The sequence below is a fragment of the Phocoena phocoena genome, chromosome 1, assembly GCF_963924675.1.
Source record: "Phocoena phocoena chromosome 1, mPhoPho1.1, whole genome shotgun sequence".
In the NCBI taxonomy this organism is placed as follows: Eukaryota; Metazoa; Chordata; class Mammalia; order Artiodactyla; family Phocoenidae; genus Phocoena; species Phocoena phocoena.
In genome coordinates this window covers 140,937,320-140,956,187 of record NC_089219.1, presented here as the reverse complement: position 1 = coordinate 140,956,187, position 18,868 = coordinate 140,937,320, and the positions used below count along the sequence as shown (strand labels likewise).

The 18,868-nt window shown below is 36.6% G+C and overlaps 1 protein-coding gene across 1 annotated transcript in view; it reads right to left on the bottom strand.

The window, feature by feature from the left end:
- The window catches only part of SWT1 (SWT1 RNA endoribonuclease homolog), an 87,067-nt gene that overhangs the window by 17,612 nt on the left and 50,587 nt on the right, over nt 1–18,868 (bottom strand). The gene's annotated exons all lie outside the window — the stretch shown is intronic.

The following is an 18,868-nucleotide window of genomic DNA, read 5'->3' as shown; positions in this document are numbered from 1 at the left end:
AAGATTTTTGTTTACTTATATTAATATTTACATCATCAGTTAATCAACACCATTAGCATTCTAACATGAAATTATAGTTCACATTTTGAGTTACAATGATACAGATTTTTCAAAAGGTAGGTAGAAATGTGAAGTACCTTTTCACTCCTTATCTTTTAAGCTGCAGATAAAGCTTAAAGATTTTCCACAAAAATGTGCAACCAATCCAAGTGGACAACTGATATAAACTATCAAACACATAAAAAAAATCCTAATAAAGATTTTGTGACTAAATTCAAATAATACTGTTTGAACTAACATCGTAGCAGTTGATGAAAAAGCATTAGTAATCAGACTATGTCAGTTGTTAGAAGTAACACTGACTCATAAAAATAACATAAAAACAGGGCTTCCCTGGTGGCGCAGTAGTTGAGAGTCCACCTGACAATGCAGGGGACACGGGTTCGTGCCCCAGTCCGGGAAGATCCCACATGCTGCGGAGCGGCTGGGCCCGTGAGCCATGGCTGCTGAGCCTGCGCGTCCGGAGCCTGTGCTCCGCACCGGGAGAGGCCACAACAGTGAGAGACCCGGCCCGAGTACCGCGAAAAAAAAAAAAAAAAGTAACATAAAAACATAAAATGGAAACAAGAAATAAAAAGAAGGAAATGGAAGACCATGTTTCTCCCTCTAGCGGTAAAGTATTAATTCTCATTTTCTTATACTAAGTATTTTTTTAATTCTTTCAAGATGAATTTTTTTTCTTTTGAAAAAAGGGAAAGAAAAGGAAAGCAGTCCTTTCATTATGGTAAAGTGGTTAAGAGCAATGTCTGCCTGGGTTCTGTGTTCTTGAGTGAGTTCTGTGCGACTTATTTTCCTTATCTGCTAAATGAGGATGGTGACAGTCTTTACTTCATAGGATTATAGTGACAATTAAACAAGTTACTGTAAAGTCTTTATAACAGTGTCTGATATACAGCAAGTACTATATATATGTATATATAAAATAGTAACAATAACAACTATTACCATCTAATGCCTAATAGTTTCAAGCCACAGAATAAGTTCATGATGATTTAACTTATGAGAAATCAATCCACCCCAATTAATTCTTAAATTCCAAGTGCCTTTTAATTACAACAGTGTCTCTAGGTTCTCACATCCTTGCCAATGCTTGATGCTGTCAGACATTAGAGTTAACTGATCTCAATAAACTTAATTAGATCTTTAAACAAGTTGGCCCTCATCAGACTTGTGGGAGAGCTTTTATAAATAATTTCCCAGGATATAGTCAAATTTTTAAATGGGTCATACTCTTTTGGAGGAGACACATACAGAATATCTTTAAGAACAAACAAATATCTGCCTATGGGTCTTCCCTGGAGGTCCAGTGGTTAAGACTCTGTGCTCCCAATGCAAGGGGCACAGGTTTGATCCCTGGTTGGGGAGCTGAGATCCTGCATGCTTCATGGTGCAGCCAAAAAAAAATCTGCCTAAAAATGTTTTATAGAAAAAATTATTCTCCCAACAAGTAATTTTAAGACACAATCTCAATACCGAAAAAAAGAAAGAAAAAACGAGGATAAATACATTGGAGAGAGTCCATAAATAATTTGTTTTCAAATATGAGAACAAAGCTATATAGATAAGCTAAACTAATCTTCTAGCTAGAAAAGCAATGGAAAAATAGTGTGTTCCAACTTTGTAACCTAGTGTAAACAAACTATAAGCAATGTAGAATAATTTACACCCATTCTTTTTTATAGCTTTGGAAATAATCCAAACTGTCCATAAAGAGGGTAAAAAAAATAGATAAAACAAGATGTTTTTTATAAGACAGCCTTATAAATTTCAAGCAAAGTACGCTCTTTGCCAGAGAATAAAGTTAACATTTCTCTGTACTGAAATACTTTGCAGAAAAACTAGTTTTAGGTAAAATAGTCATTTATCTATAGCAACAAGTCATAGCCATAGTACGAAATAAAGAAAACAATTACATCATCCTAGTTTTCCAATTAGCAAAAACTGAAAAAATTTTAAACTCCCAGCATGGTTTTATTTATTTATTTATTTTTTTTGCGGTACGCAGGCCTCTCACTGTTGTGGCCTCTCCCATTGCAGAGCACAGGGTCCGGACGCGCAGGCCCAGCGGCCATGGCTCACGGGCCCAGCCGCTCCGCGGCATGTGGGATCTTCCCGGACCGGGGCACGAACCCCTGTCCCCTGCATCGGCAGGCGGACTCTCAACCACTGCGCCACCAGGGAAGCCCCTTACTGTTTATTTTTTAACAGTCTTACTATTCACTCATTTTAACAATTCAGTGATTTTTATAAATAAATTTACTGAGATGTACAATGATGTACATTGTACAAACTTAAATACTTGATTATTTGACAAAATTACCACAGAATTATATTCTAATGAAAAAAGGCTTATTGGGATGTCAGCATCATTCACAAATATATTACTATTATAATCAGAATAAAATTGTACATGTTATTTTTTAAAACAAGGATACACATTATAGGATTTGTTATAAAATTTGCTACTCTTAAAAATGTTTTGATTCACTGTACAGTAGAAACACAGCACTAGAAAACAACTATACCCCAATTAAAAAAATGTTTTGAGGTAAATTGAGCCCCAAAGAGAATAGACAATATTTATTAAAATACACTCAATTTAGGGTTGAATTTAGACTTCATTATGTCCAATGAAGTTTGAGTTTATGAGAATGGAATTTGGCCTGGTATAAACAAAAACTACCAACTTTTACTAACTAGAAGTACAGCTTGTTGAAAATACACAAAAAATGAAATGGAGAAAAATGGTTTATGGACTTTCATGCCTTAGTAACTCCCCACACAAAAATTCTTGAGAGGTCAGCCTTCTCTATAGCTTTCTCATTTCTTTTTAAAATACCAGCACAAAGACAAAAGACTGTTAGAATGAAAGTCCTAAAATTACCCTTCAATGGCAACTTTTAAAAAGAATAATAGAAAGAATTAGCCCTTAGAGAAAATGGCCATTTTTTAATTTATAAATATATCCACATCTGTTTTTCAAGAGAAATTCATATCAATAAGTATATATCAAATGCATACTATTCTCTCAAATGTATATGATACTAAGAGCTATGGAATATAAAAGAAAAAAGACATGGTTGCCTATCTTCAAGTTGTTATAATCTTGAAATTTCACTTTAGAATTTTGGAATCAGAATTAGGAAATAGACTGAAGTAGGATTTAATCTGCTGCTCGCAGATTATTTACAAACCAAGTTGATCAAGTTACCTACTTTTCTGTACCCCAGCTCCTCCCCTGTGAAATGAGGAGAAAGTAGTATTTACTGAATAAGGTTATTATATGAAGTAAATAAAATAATGTATCTAAAATACCAAAATGTTTATTAGCACAATGCCCGGCACATGTCAATAAATATTAGGTGCTATGAAAACCAGTTTTCAGATGTAGAAACCAAGGCTCAAGGTTGTAAAAAACTTGCCCAAGATTACAGAGTGGTGGTAGGTACCTAAATCTCTATTGGTTTGACTCTGGAGTCCATGCTTTTTCCACTAATAAAAAAGGATAACCCGCACGCACATCTTCTTGCCTTAAATGATTTTATGAAATCAAATGAAATAAAGTTCTTTAAAATCTTTTAAGAATTTCATATGTAAGCAAAAACAACCTCGTTAATTTGCCTTGTATCAAATGCTTTTGGCAAACTATTCCGTGTATGTTCAAACACTAAATCTTTGTAGTTGTTATATCTTTTTCAAAACCACAAAGGAAGTCAGTAGCAGAACCAACAAGTCCTGACTCTTAACCACATAAGCACTTTGAGTTTTCTATTTATTTATGAGCAATTAACATTAAGTAAGCAACATGTTAATCTGAATTAAACAAATTTCATTTCCATCTTATCAATATTAGATAAATATCATGTATCTCATCAAGAAAAAAAGACTATGCTACTCAAAAATTTTAAAAAGAAACGAAAGTTAATCTGACTAAAATTTAAAAATCAAATAATGCATTAAAATGGACTAATTTTTAAATAAGGATTTTAAAAATTCAAATAAAACTTTTCTCCTATATAGGAGAAATAAAGCATCAGACTCAGGAGTGGGGAAATAAGTCTAGAATATTCAAGTTTAATATCTAATTCTAGAAATTCAAAAGAAGAGAGAGCATATTCTTGGATATTTATAAATCTTAACTTACAACCCACAGAACTGAATAAATTATGTTCCCTGCTGGCAAGGCAGTTTCACATTAATATAATATTTTAAATAGTTTTTCATGCTTGAAGAAAATTAAAAATAAGTTTAAGAACTAATTATATGACTTATTTTACTTAGCATACTGTCCTCAGGGTTCATCCATGTTGTAGCATATGTCAGAATTTCCTTCCTTTTTAAGGCTGAATAATATTCCATTGTTATCCATATACCGCATTTTGCTTATCTATTCATCTGCTGACAGACACGAGTTACTTTCATGTTTTACTTACTGTGAATAATGCTGCTATGAACATGTAAATATCTCTTTGACACCATAATTGCAGAACCAGCCCAAACTGGCCCTGTCCTGTATCTAACAAGATACTGAGTTGTTTTTCAGAGACAACAAAACAAAACCACAAGTCATGCAGCCGAAGCACACGCAGAAGAGAAAATTTTGACCTCAAATAACACCTGGAACCAAAGTTTCTCTCCTCCACAGAACCTAAGGACCAGGTATGACCAGAACCCTTTCAGAAGTGACGGGTCCATTGTTCAGGAAGATCCAGTGCTGAAGCCCCTTTACCTAACCTTACCGTAAATGGCCAAGTTCCAAAGCCCTCCAATGGAAACCTGCCCCACCAGGGCTCAAACCAACCCTCTTCCTCTAACTCATGAAAGTTTGACCAAACCCCAGACTGGTGAGACAGATTTGAGAGCTGTGCCTCCTTGTTTCCTTGCCAGTCAACCTCACAATAAAGTCTTTCCTCTTCTCAAAAGCTGGTGTCATAGTACTGGCTTGTATGCGAATTGGGCAGCAAGCCCTTTGCACAGAAACAAGACTTTATTTTCAATTCTTTTGTGTATATACCTGGAGTAGTCAAAATTATAGGTAGGCAGAATGGTGGCTACCGGGGCTGGGGAGGAAGCGGAAATGAGGAGTTACTATTTAATGGGAATAGAGTTTCAGTTATACAAGATGAAAAGAGTTAAGGATATGGATGGCAGTGACAGTTGCACAACATTATAACTAATACATTATGAATGTATTTAATACCCTATTAATACATTTTTAAGAACACCTAAAAATGGTAACAACAGTAAATTTATTTTACTACAGTAAAGAAGTTAGATTAAAAATACGTAATTAGGGCTTCCCTGGTGGCACAGTGGTTAAGAATCCGCCTGCCAAGGCAGGGGACACAGGTTTGAGCCCTGGTCCGGGAAAATCCCACATGCCGTGCAGCAGCTAAGGCCGTGCGCCACAACTACTGAGCCTGTGCTCTGGAGCCCACGAGCCACAACTACTGAAGCCTGTGTGCCTAGAGCCTGTGCTCCGCAACAAGAGAAGCCACCTCAATGTGAAGCCTGCGCGCCGCAACCAGAGAAAGCCCGCACGCAGCAACGAAGACCCAACGCAGCCAAAAATAAAATAAATGAAATAAATTTGTTTTAAAAAAATACATAATTACATGAGGTAAAAATGTTTGTTTACAACATTATTTTAAAAACTCATTGTACATTCTCCAAAGCTAAGAACTGACTCAGAGCTTAAATTTTACTATGAATCAATTATTACATCTTTATTGAGGACAATATTTATTCAGCATCTACCAAGTGCCAGGGATGGAACAAATGCTGTCTCCTTTAATTTCTGCAATTTAATAAAGCAATTATTATAAACTCCATTTTATAGATTAGGAAACAAATACAAAAAAGGTTAATTAACGTATCTAGGTGACAGAGATAGTAAGTGGATGGAACTAGGATTCAACTTTAGATCATTCTGACCCTAGAGTTCTGTCCTTTTTCTTCTTCTTCCTTTTTTTAAAAATAGTAGTTTGTATCTGTTACCCCCAAACTCCTAACTTATCCCTCTCCCACCCCTTTTCCCCTTTAATAACCATAAGTTTGTTTTTTATGTCTGTGAGTCTGTTTCTGTTTTGTAAATAAGTTCATTTGTACCATACTTTAGATTCCACATATAAGTGATATCATATGGTATTTGTCTTTCTCTGTCTGACTTACTTCACTTATTATGATAATCTCTAGCTCCATCCATGTTCCTCTTATTTTAATACAGTGACATGCAAACTGAATTTTGCTGCTGATGAATTTAAGTTGTATTACTGATAAACTGGGTGAAAATTTATCAAATTAACAATAGGATATACTCATCAGGAAAAAGGTATTGGATCTTAGAGTACATTTTTGAGGGTCCTTTATTACAAGTAAAATTAAAATCATATGCTTTCTATAGTTAATTTGGTGAAATCAGCTATGCAAGTGGAAGATATCCATCAGCCCCAGATTTTAAAAGAACACCATATGCAATTAAAAATGGTAAAATGCAAAAAATAAAGTTAAACAACTTAAACAAAATAAATTATTTTATGTTCCTGTTTTCCCTTTAGAGCAAAGAATTTTGTAGATATAGGTATTAAATGTAGGAACTTTGGATTAGTTTGGATACAATTAATAATTAAAATTTGATCTATTCAGAACACTGGAGATTTTTTTTTAAAGTTGGTGGTAGGAACAAGGAGAGTTTATAGGTAATTTTAATGACTACATTTGAGATTTAATTATAAAAGCAAATTCTACAGAAAGAAAATATCATTTAGATTAAGGAAAAGATTATACGGCTTACATGTGTGCTACACATAAACATACATACAATTAGAACATACTGGCAAATACTACAGCTTTCTGTTAATTTTGCAGAAAGGTTAAAACACCACATATCCATACACTTTCCACTAATTCTCTTATATGGGTCACCAGCCTCTTCTGCCAATGTATTTTCTACATTGGCATTTAAGCATAATGATATAATGATTATGATCATGGTCTCTGGACTCAGTCTGCCTGAGTTCAAATCATAGTTCTACCACTTTCCAGCTGAGTGGCATCAGGTATATTACTTTACTTCTCTGCACCTATGTTTCTCATGTATAACATGGATAATAACAGTACTTATCTCCCAGGACTGTTAAGAGGATTAAATGAGTTAATATGTATAACATACTTGGAACAGTTCTTGGCTCAACAAAATGTTAGCTATTATTATTCTTCTACCTCTTATCTTAAAAAACACCCCCAATTATCACTGTAGCTTATCAATTGAGAACTAAATAAATATTTAGTTCAAACCGTTTGGGGACTTGTTATCTCCTTGTAAAGTCTGTCCAGCAGTGAACTTTTATGTGATCCATATGAACGGTGACAATCTTCTCTCTTTAGTCTTGGATGTTGATGTAAACATCAATAAGGTAATTCCAGAAAAATGAAAGGCAGAGAAGATGGCCAATATGTAACCAATAACATTTTCAATCCCTAATTATTGCAATTAAGGTAAAGGTGGAGCCAAACTCTAACAAAACATGATTATTATCAATACAGAACATAATCTATAAAATATGATCTGAACATGGAGAAACACAGGAACTATGCCCTACCCATTGGCTACCAACCAGATGAGAGCATACTGTTTCACATCACCAGGATCCAGGAGCACCCCTAGAAATAAAAGCTGTTACTATGATAATCAGCTACAGCCATATTACTGAACTTTGCTTAGCTGTGTTGGCCAAACACAGACAGAACATGCATATTCCTAGTCTCAGTTTTATCTTTATGTGACTTCATAGGAATTATGGGAACTGACATCAGTACTACAATTTATTCCCAGAAAGGTCATGGAAATGACCTTCTAAAATATTTAGAATCTCTGACAAAAAGACATCTTGTGGTGATATCAAAAATCCATCTCACTAGGTTTAGTGTTCAATTAAAAGCCACCTTCAGAAAAATCTTAACTATGTTCACAAAGCAGCATATTCTTACCTTAGCTAATGAGTCTATATAATAAGGTACAATCCAAGCCTCTGTCACATCTTCTTCTGTGATACACTGGTCAAGTACTGGATGGATGGCTCTTCATTCATAACTAAAGAGACATTTTTTAGCAAAGGGATCTGGATTGGTCTAGTGAGGCTAGGTCAGAAGACCCTAGGATCCTATACCATTATTCAGGAAATTCTGAAAAATGCCAGTCATCATGTGTCCCAAGAGTTTTATCACAACACTCCCAGTTTCCTCAAATCCAGCACTTATTTTTGTTATTGGGCCTTGGCTACTGTTATGGGCTGAACTGTGTTCCCCCAAAATTCATATGTCAAAGCCCTAATCCCCAAGTACCTCAGAATGTGACCATATTTGGAGCTGCCTATAAAGAGGTGATTAAGTTAAAATGAGGCCATCAGGATGAGCCCTAATCCAACCTGACTGTCCTTATAAGAGGTGTCCTTATAAGAGGAACTCTGATACACAGAGACACCAGGGATGCATGTGCACAAAAGGATGTTTATACGAAGAGGCAGCAAGAGGGCAGCCATCTGCAAGCCAAGGAGAGAGGCCTCAGAGGAAGCTAACCCAGCCAGCACATTGATCTTGGACTTCAGCCTCCAGAACTGTGAGAAAGCAAATTTCAGTTGTTTATGCCACCCAAGTCTGTGGTATTTCCTTATGGCAGCCCTAGCAAATGAATACAACTGACATTCCTAAATACTGGGGGCTCAGCTTTTGAGGAGCCATGGACCTCAAGGTTAGAAGCAAGATGGACCACTTCCCATAACGTGAGACCGCTGTGGAATTCACTGAGTAGTTAGCTGCCAAATAACTACTTTGCTTTGCTTCATAGCATTATGCTTCTTGCTAAAAGATAACCTTACTACTCGAGACGGTGCTGCTGGAGGCCAGTTCCAGGCGTAGTACTAACAATGTACTCGAAGGGGCCAGAAGTATGAAAAACCAACTCATTTCTCTTCTACTTAGTGTTGAGGCCCCTATCGGGCTCAACGACGTCTTCACAATCTAGAGCTTCATAACCAGGTCTTCAGTGAGTCCTATGCCCACTATATGCCAGCTAAATCTGCATAATACTCAATCACAGTTCCTCCTAAAATTTTATGAATGTTATTTCCTAGCTGATTAATCACACCTCACTACCAGGTACCTACTATCTTTCCATTGTAACATGGCAAATAAGACCTCTCTAGATCACAAGGGGCAGAGCCAAGATATGAGCTCATAGTGAAAGAAACAGAAGACTGAGTTATCTTGTGCTCCCACCATTTAGTGCTGTAAGATCTCAATATATCCAGCTGGGGCTGAGACACAATTTTATTACTGCCTTATTAGAAACACACCTCACTGGGCTTCCCTGGTGGCGCAGTGGTTGAGAGTCCACCTGCCGATGCAGGAGACACGGGTTCATGCCCCGGTCCGGGAAGATCCCACATGCTGGGGAACGGCTGGGCCCGTGAGCCATGGCCGCTGAGCCTGTGCGTCCAGAGCCTGTGCTCTGCAACGGGAGAGGCCACAACAGTGAGAGGTCCGTGTACCACAAAAAAAAAAAAAAAAAAAAAAAAAAAGAAACACACCTCACTCTATATAGACATTGATAATAGATCAAAAACATTAGAGAAATGTTCTATTTAGAATAAACCTGAGGAAAAAAAAATTGAACATAAAATACCTCTTGTAATACAAATACATTTAACTAATCAACACTGAAAGAGCTTTTAAAATGCATTAGACTTTTTATAAAAAGAAGGCAAACCAAATCAGGAGATACCACCTCACACCCATTAGGATGGTTATTTTTAAAAACACGGACAATAACAGGTACTGATGAGGATGTGGAGAAAATGGAAGCCTAGTGCACTGTTGGTGAGAATGTAAGATGGTACAACTGCTATGGAAAACAGTATGTGGTTCCTCAAAAAAATTAAAAAATAGAATTACCACATAATCCACCAGTTCAACTTCTGGGTATGTACCCAAAAGAACTGAAAGCAAGGACTCAAAGAGATATCGGTACATCTTTGTTCACAGCAGCGTTACTCATAATGGCCAAGGAGTAGAAGCAACCTAAGTGTCCACCAACAGATGAATGGATAAACAAAATGTGGCATATATGTGGAACATTACTGAGCTTTAAAAAGGAAATTCTGGCTACAACAGGCTATAACATGGATGAACTTTGAAAACATTGTATTAAGTGAAATAAGCCTGTCACAAAAGGACAAATGCTGTATGATTCCATTTATAAGAGGGCAAATCCTAGCAGAAAGGCCTTTTTGAGGAAACAGAAGACTTTAGAATTATTGCAGTGAAGGGGTCAAGAATAACTTCATGTACTGTTATTACAAAATCACTGTCTTTGCTGTAACTCTGATGTTTATTATAAATGGTTTTATCTTTTCATATATTATCTAAGAAACATTTACACTGACTTGACTGTTTTCTCAAGGAAATCTGGAACACAGTCTCTTCCCCTGGCCTCATGACCTCCCGCAGTTTCACAACATCCTTCTGCCACCCCCGCTCGGCCTACTGATGTTTAACGTCTGCCCCCACACTCTCATGAAACTGCCACCAACATATTCACCAACGACTTCTATGTTGCTCAATCTAACAGCCTTTTTTTTTTTTTTGGCCTCAGTAGTAACAAGACACTGTTAAAGATTCCTTCTTTTTTGGAACTCCTTCCTTCCTTGATTTTTTTTTTTTTTTTTTTTAACTTGGCCGAACCACAAGACTGGCAGGATCTTAGTTCCCCGACCGGGGATGGAACCCAGGCCCCAGCAGGGGAAGTGCCAAGTCCTAACCACTGGACCGCCAGGGAATTTCCAGATATTTGTGTTGCCAGTCTCTGGAACTTTTCAGTCTATCTTTCTGCTAAATCAACTTCAGTCTGCTTTTACAGATCTGTAATAATAAATTGGGCTAATCCACCCTTGCTACATAGGCATGGCCAATTTAAAAAGGCACGAGCACTCCAGCGCTGTTCAAACAAGAATGTTTTGGATCTTTTCATCCTGTTTCCTCCCTTGTCCTTTGTTCTCTACTCATTTCCAATGTGTTCCAGGCTTCTTTCTTATGCGTTTTTACCTCAAATTTCTAGCATCACATTTGCCCCTTGGGCTTAAGGATAGTTTCACATATCTTTATTATCCCTCTGGTACTACCTAAGATACCATGTGCACTCTTCCTCTAAAATAAATAACCATTGTTTTCCTTTCTCTTCTCAATCTTAGAAATACTGTTTCCAATCCAACTATGCATCGTAAATTCTAAGGCATTTCTAAAATACGTATCTAATCCGTTACAAAGTAAAAAATGTAAGCAAATGACACATTTTAAAATGCATGAAAACAACAAATTTACCTATTTTTTTTCTATGAATAACCCACTGTGTTGGTACATGGATGCTAACTTAATCTTGACCTAGTTTGACCATTCCACAGGATGGAACTTTTTATTCCAGCTTTAAGATAGGTCTTAACCGCTCTTCCAAATTGCATGGGGCTGACTGTCAGCAATATCACCTAGATATAGTTTTCTTTCATGCTTTTGTTACCCCAGTTGTTTCATTTGTTAACATCTGTCTCTTGAGACAAGACCATCTACCAATGGAAACCTTTTTTGGGATATTCATTTCAACCAAGGTAACTGGACTCATTCTCCTCCCAGAAAAATGAAAGGTAGAAAAGACAAATTTGGAAAAACAAAGAAGGAAAATTTCCCTCTAAGGCAAAGATATTTTGTATTTTTTTGATCAGTCATTTAATATTCTTTTAAATTAAACTTAGAAGTTTTCTAAAGTTTTCTAAAAAATACCTCTGGAATATAACTAACTTTAAAGTAATTTTTTCAGTCAGAAAGTTTAGTGTATTTAAAAAGTGAGCCCTCTAGAATCAGACCAATTTCAATAAGTCATTCTGCCAAGTATAAACTGTGTGACCTTGGGGAATGATATAATGCCTGTGATCCTACTTCCCCATGTGTAAAATGGGTGTGATAGTGAAAGCCTGCCCCCCACAGGCTTAAAAAACCCTTGCTGAAACCATGCCCCATAGGTTTAATAGAAACTGGTGACTAACAGAAGTTCTCGAGCTTGTCTTACAGAAGAGCAGATAAGGGAACAGCTTGTTAAAAACCCCTCTGCTCATAAGACAACAAAACTGGCTGAAACTGTGTGGAACCAATGGGGCCAATCAGAGTCTGCGCAGAAGAGACTTGTTTGTCCAGGGGATGACCTTTCCACGTCAGAGGGTCAAAAACTCTATCTTCAGAGCATGCTAAGCTGCCATTTTCTGAACGTGCATCCCATGAAGAAGCACGTAATTCAGATAAGGCTGAGCAAAGCAGCAGTTACCGCACCTTTTTCCTACCTCCAGTCACCTTCCCCTGTACTTCTGACCACCCTATACGCTTTGCCCATAAATATCCCAAGCCCCCCAGCCTTCAGGGAGGTGGATCTGAAATCTGTTCTCCCGTCTCCTCACTTGGCTGCCTCGTAAATAAATTCTTTCTCTGTTGCAAACCTTGACATCTCAGCATTTGGCTCGTTATGAGAAAGGCAAATGAGCCTGGTTCGGTAACAATAGCATCTCTTGAGAGGGTTATTGTATGAATTAAATAAGATCACATAGGTAAAGAGCTTTACGAAAACATAAGGCCTGCCTTGAAAACCACAAAAAAATTAATTTGGCTTAACTACAAAGTAGTCTAGAGGACTATAAGACTAAAAAGGTATGTTAGGACCAAGCAGTCAAAAGCCTTGTCTGACAAATTGGAAAGGCTGTATTTGAACCAGAGGGGAATAAGAGAAAATAAATGTTTTTGAACAAAGGAAAGAAATGAAACCATAAAATATGATTTAAGGAGTTTAAGGAACTGTCAAAGGAGCCTAAAGGCAAGGAGACCTATTAGAAGATTATCACAATAGTCCAGGCATTAAGGAGTTAATGCTGGAACCAGAAGTTCTGTTAACAGTAGGAAAAAAGGGTACTAATATGGAAATGTAGTAGAGGGATTATCAACAGGATCAGTTATGGAATACACAGTAATCTAAGGTAATGCTGCATCTGAACAAGAGCAGTATAAGAATGATCCTATAGTTAGTCCACACAGAGAGTATGGTTTCCAAAGAGTGTAAACCTCCACAATTTAGAACCAAGGCAAAAAAAATTTTTTTTTCTGAAATATAAATCAGTAAGAATAATAACAACAAAACAACAGCAATAGTAATAATTTATATACTATTTGTCAGGTACTGTTCTAAATTGTCCTAAATCCTTTACATATAGTAATTCACTTCCTCATTAATCCTGTGAGAAGATACTTTTACTTCTCCATTTTTGAGAAAATGGAGGACAAAGGTTTTAAGTAACTTGCTCCAGGTCAAAAACCTAGGAAGTAATAGAGCAGTGATATGAACCCAGGGAAGATGGCTTTACAACCACTTTCCTACCCAGTATACAAAGTGCCTCTAGATATGTAACACATGAGATTAATACCAACCCTAAGAGATGGTGTGCAAACATGCTGCTGATAGACCTTAGTAATCAGCCAATTCTAATCAAAGTCATAAAGATAGCACCTTAGGGAAACAGGAATGTAATTTAAGCAATGTAAATAACACTGAAATCTGACCAGTTGTGTTTTGACATTTTCAGATAACTATTAGTTGACACAATTGACAAAAAGTAGTAGTTTGCACAGAGCTTAGAAAAGGGGATTAAAGAAAAAGAATATCCCTGCATAGGGGAAAGGCTGACCTGACTATCTGGCAAATAAAATTCCAGAGAAGAAGAGAGATTACTTTAGCTTGAGGTCAACATCCCCAGCAGTCAGCAAGAAAACTTGGTAGTAATCTAGTTTGCAGCGTAAACTTTCCTCTAGGAGTCACTTCATTTATAAATATTTCAGTTCAGCTGGCAGTTACTGATTTCAATGTAAATAAATAAATGGGCATTCTGATATATCAGCTTGCTTCTAAATTTGGTTACTGCTGAGTCTGGTAAGTTTTCAGTAAACTGGTAAAATAAAATTCCTAAACTTACAAATTTGAGGATGAACTCTTCCAAAACTATGAAATCATGGTGTTAAGATCCAGGTGACCAGGCAGTTTCTTTCTCTTTATTTCTGTACTAATTGATTACTCATTATACATTAACTCCTGGGTGAGGTGGGGATATATCAAAAACCAAAACAAAGAGTTCTTGTCCTTATAAAGCTTACAGGCTAGTCTCACTTTAAAACAGGTAGCATAAGCAAAAGTAGACAAGAGAGAGTCTACACTAATTAATTTTGATTGTCCTTGAAGATAATGAGCTAACTGAGGTAAAAGACATGGAAAGAAGAATTTTCACTCACTGTATATTCTTTTTCACCTAATGAATTATTTTTAAGCAATGTGAAGGCATTATATATTTTTAATGATTAAATAAAATTATTAAAAATTGGTAAAAATAATGAATCAGAAAATAAATTTGAAGAATTATTCAGAATACAGCACAGAGGGATAAAAGAGATGGAAAAAAGGAGTCAAGAGATACGGCTGACAGAATGAGGAGAGTCAGCAATAGGAGTTCCAAAACAAGAGAATTATGGAGAATGAGGGGGAGAATAATTGAAGAGATAATAATTGAGAATTTCCAGAGTTAAAGATATGAGTCTTCAGATTGAAGAAAACACACCACACCTCAAGAAAGATAAATAAAACAAAACCTATACTAGACATCTTGTGATAAAATTACCAAACATAAACGTTACAGAAGAAAATCTTGAAAGCATTCCAGGGTGGGACGGGGGGTGGGAGGAGAGACAGATTACCAGCTAAGAAAAAAGCAGTATGCTGACAGCTGACTACTCATTTCCAAGAAGATATAAGATAATGAAATTACATCTTCAAAGTGTCTAGGGAGGGACTTCCCTGGTGGTCCAATGGCTAAGACTCCACATTCCCAATGCAGGGGGCCCGGGTTCGATCCCTGGTCAGGGAACTAGACCCTGTATGCCGCAACTAAAATGATCCCGCGTGCCACAACTAAGACCCAGCATAGCCAAATAAATAAATAAATATTTTTAAAAAAGTGCCTAGGGAAAATAACTGTCAACCTACAATCTACACACAGTTAAGTATCAATCAAGAATGAAAGCAAAATAACACTTTCAGTCAGAAAGGCAATGTCATTACAGGCAATAGAGCTTCCACCTGTTACTTTGGGATGATCTTAGAAACCAGCCTTCAGTCTATGAGGAAGCCCAGGCTACATGGAGATGCTACATGTTTGTGTTCTAGCCGACAGCCAGCACCAGCCAGCCTTTGAGATGACTCCAGACACCATCTGACCACAACCACACAAGAGTAGTTCTCAAGTGAGAACTACCCACATGTGTCCAGTCAAGCCCTGGAACCATTAGAGAAAATAAATAATTGCTATTGTTTTAAGCTAGTTAAGTTCTGGGATTTAGCAATAGGTGACCCAGAACATGAGGACTGAGGAAGGGAAAAAACCATCAACTACATAAACTGCAAAGTATGAAATTACTTTTGCAGCTAATCTTTTGATTGGTTCAGCATGAGGAATTGTTGAACTCCTTTTGTCTATTTTTTTTCCTTTTGCTTAGTCATATATTCATTAGCCTTTTAGTGAAGGTTCCTTCTATAAAGTCCTATGGTATCTTAGTTGAACTAAGAGAGAATATTTTCCATATCTCAGCATGAGAAGAGAAATTAGTACCTCTGTTGGTGGTAGGCAGATATGATCGTGGCAGCAGGAGCCAATCACCCCTGAGCCCAGGTAAGACATAGACCTGAGATGGAGTGTAGAAATCCATAAGGAGTAGGTGTATAAACAATGGCCCCTTCCTACATCAGTCATTCTGTCACAGAGGTATCTAAGTTGAAGAACTGGCTGTTAAATTTCTGAACATGGAGTTCTATTTTAAGTGACTTTTCAACGGAAAGTTGAAAACACATAGGTATGAAAAATGCATTGGCTCAGGTTATAATAAAATTTCTGTACCTTCTTTGAAAATTTACACATTTATGAAAGAAAATTAATTCCTGATTAAAGGTTCTGAAAATAAGTTGGATTTTCTTTGTTTTGTTTGAGAACAGATGGTTGCTTGTACATTAGGTCCTAAGCCTATATATGTAAAGGAAGCATAACAATTACACCTTAATTGAATGGAACACTAGACTGAAGAATGTTTCTACTTCTATACACAAAATATTTTATAGGATCACATCCACTTCTTGTAATTGTTTACAACTATTTCCAAGCAATCTAGAGGAACTGTTGACTTTTTAAAAATAAGTACAGTAATCATGTAATATTGTGCTCCTACGGTACAGAGGGCACCAAGATACAGAAAATTTCAAAATTCATTAAAAACCCTCCTCTTCTTTGCCCCTCCAGATATTACCACTTTCTCCCCTTTGCTCTTCCAGTCCTTCCAATAGCACTGAAATTAAGTTTGTATATTAAATTTTGTTTGAAATACCTAGAGTGGCTTCTGTTTTCCTGACTCAGCAATGACTGAAACAGTACTTGTTAACAGAAGTTATTTGGTTTAATTGTGGAGAAACCACTACCACTTCCCTTGATTCTTGGATCTACATTCTGACTAAGGGAGAAACAGCATCATATACAGCATTATCTAGGACAGCACCCTAACTTCATAGGTTTACAGCTGGTATGGAAAATAAGTCTTTTACAGTGTTTTACCAAGCCAGTTCCTTAGATTAGTATATGATAAAGCCAGCGAATTCCACGTAACCATGTTGTACTTCTTTTGCTATAAAATTAGTTTTTTAGCTGTATGGGTTATAAAGACAGTAACCAACAAATCCCTTAAATCAACAGATGGAGTTGCTGATAGAAGCACTGCAGTAAGAGAAGTTAATTCCATATTTAAAAGAGGTGTCTATTCCAGTGAGGACAAATCGCTGCCCCCTTCATGCTGGAAGGGGTCTGAATCACTGCCACTAGTGGCTTGATGGTACCCTAGGGAATGGTGCCTTATAGACTGCTTAGCATTTGCCTCAGCTGTTGGCAGTTTGGGCTCTCAGCAGTGGGAGCATCCGGAGCAGCCTTCTAAGGGGACGTCCCACGTTTGAGCTCATGTTATCCAGGCTGCTATTTATTGTCCCTTTGCATGTGAGATCACTGACCAAACACTGGGGCGGCTAGGGGAAGAGGGTGACTGACATCCACAGGACAGCTGATCTTGTCCATTTGACTACTGAGAGTCTCCACTGCAGTGGGTAGTCTTTGATGAGTATTCACATGGGACACATGTGCCCATTACAAGATGCCCATCCACACATCTCTCCTCTAGACTTTCCTGTCACCAATCCTCAAATTCTGTTTTTTCCAAGTTTCTAAACAAACCAGTAGTCACTGCTTATTAATCAAAGTAGATCTGTTTCCCTGATCATTTCTCCAACTACAGTGAAATTTTAGGTCCCCGGAGATTAGTATTCACTCAGTCAGTATCTAGTAACCCCCCAAAAGGTCTGAGTATTTCACTTTTTCTAGGATAAAGTCACCCTACTAAGTGGATACAAATCCTTTTAAAGAAGACTGATACATTCTTTATACTACCTTACACTCCAATGCTGTACAAAAGTACTCACACTTTTTCATCTACGTTATCAAGAGTTTAAATAAAATCTGCATAAATTACTATCTTTAATATAAAAATATACTTTTGATTTTACTTATTTGCCTTAGCTCAACAATCAAGTTGGGGAAAATATATAGCTATGTGCTGTCAAAACATAATCTATCTTAATGTTAGCAAAAAAGAAACATTAATTGGAAAATCTACAACTTATAGTTCCAGTTACATTATTACTAATGGTTAAGTATATGTTGATTCTTGAAGGTTTATTATGCCTTATTGACAAGGATTGGACCATCAAAATGTAACATAATTCCAGGGGTTTCTGATGTATAATAAATGTTTACTGAGTTATCTTCTAGGGAGAAAACATGGTCCTGAGTTGGACTCAACCTTTTATATTACTAGAAACAGCCTTGAGAACATTGACTGCATCACTTCTCACTATGGGCAGATGGTTGGTCTACTACAGTGTTTAAAGTTCTTTAGAGGCACAAGAAGATATTTCTCAAAATAGATGAGACTAATCCTAGAGTCTAGGGTACACTCTAATGTTAAACCTTTTGTACAACTACTCTGTAAGAAGGAATTAGAACTGATCATCTGGCTTTATCCATGTATTTATTATATACTTATTATTTAAGTTAAAATTATTATGATAGAGCCCTTGTTGAGCACCTTTGATCCCCCCACCCCATTTCATTTATTTTACTGATGTCTAACCCCAATGATTTAGTCAGTCATTCATCCCATCTGCTTCTCTGAAAAATGTAGTGTTTGGTAGTTTTAGAATTTCTTAGGGTGACTTCATAGCAGGGATAGCAGGGAATTTTAGTTAAATTATCAGATCAATAAATCATTAGGCAGAAATAATCAGCTACAAAAGAAAAAATTTTAAGTATTGATTTTAAATAAAAACAATTCTATAAACAAAGTAAAATATTTGTTATCTTCAAGAAGTAATCTTCATTTATATTTGATTATTTGATTCTGGTGTGATCAAGAAGTTTATGATGGGAAATATTTAACTCCATCACCAAAACTGGATTTTACTGACTAAAACAAAAGAACACCAACACTTAGAAATGCTTTAGGGGTAGCAGGAATAACTGGCATCAGAACGCAGATATTTAGGATAAAAATAAAGGTCCTCACAACGCTGACATTTAGGATAAAAATA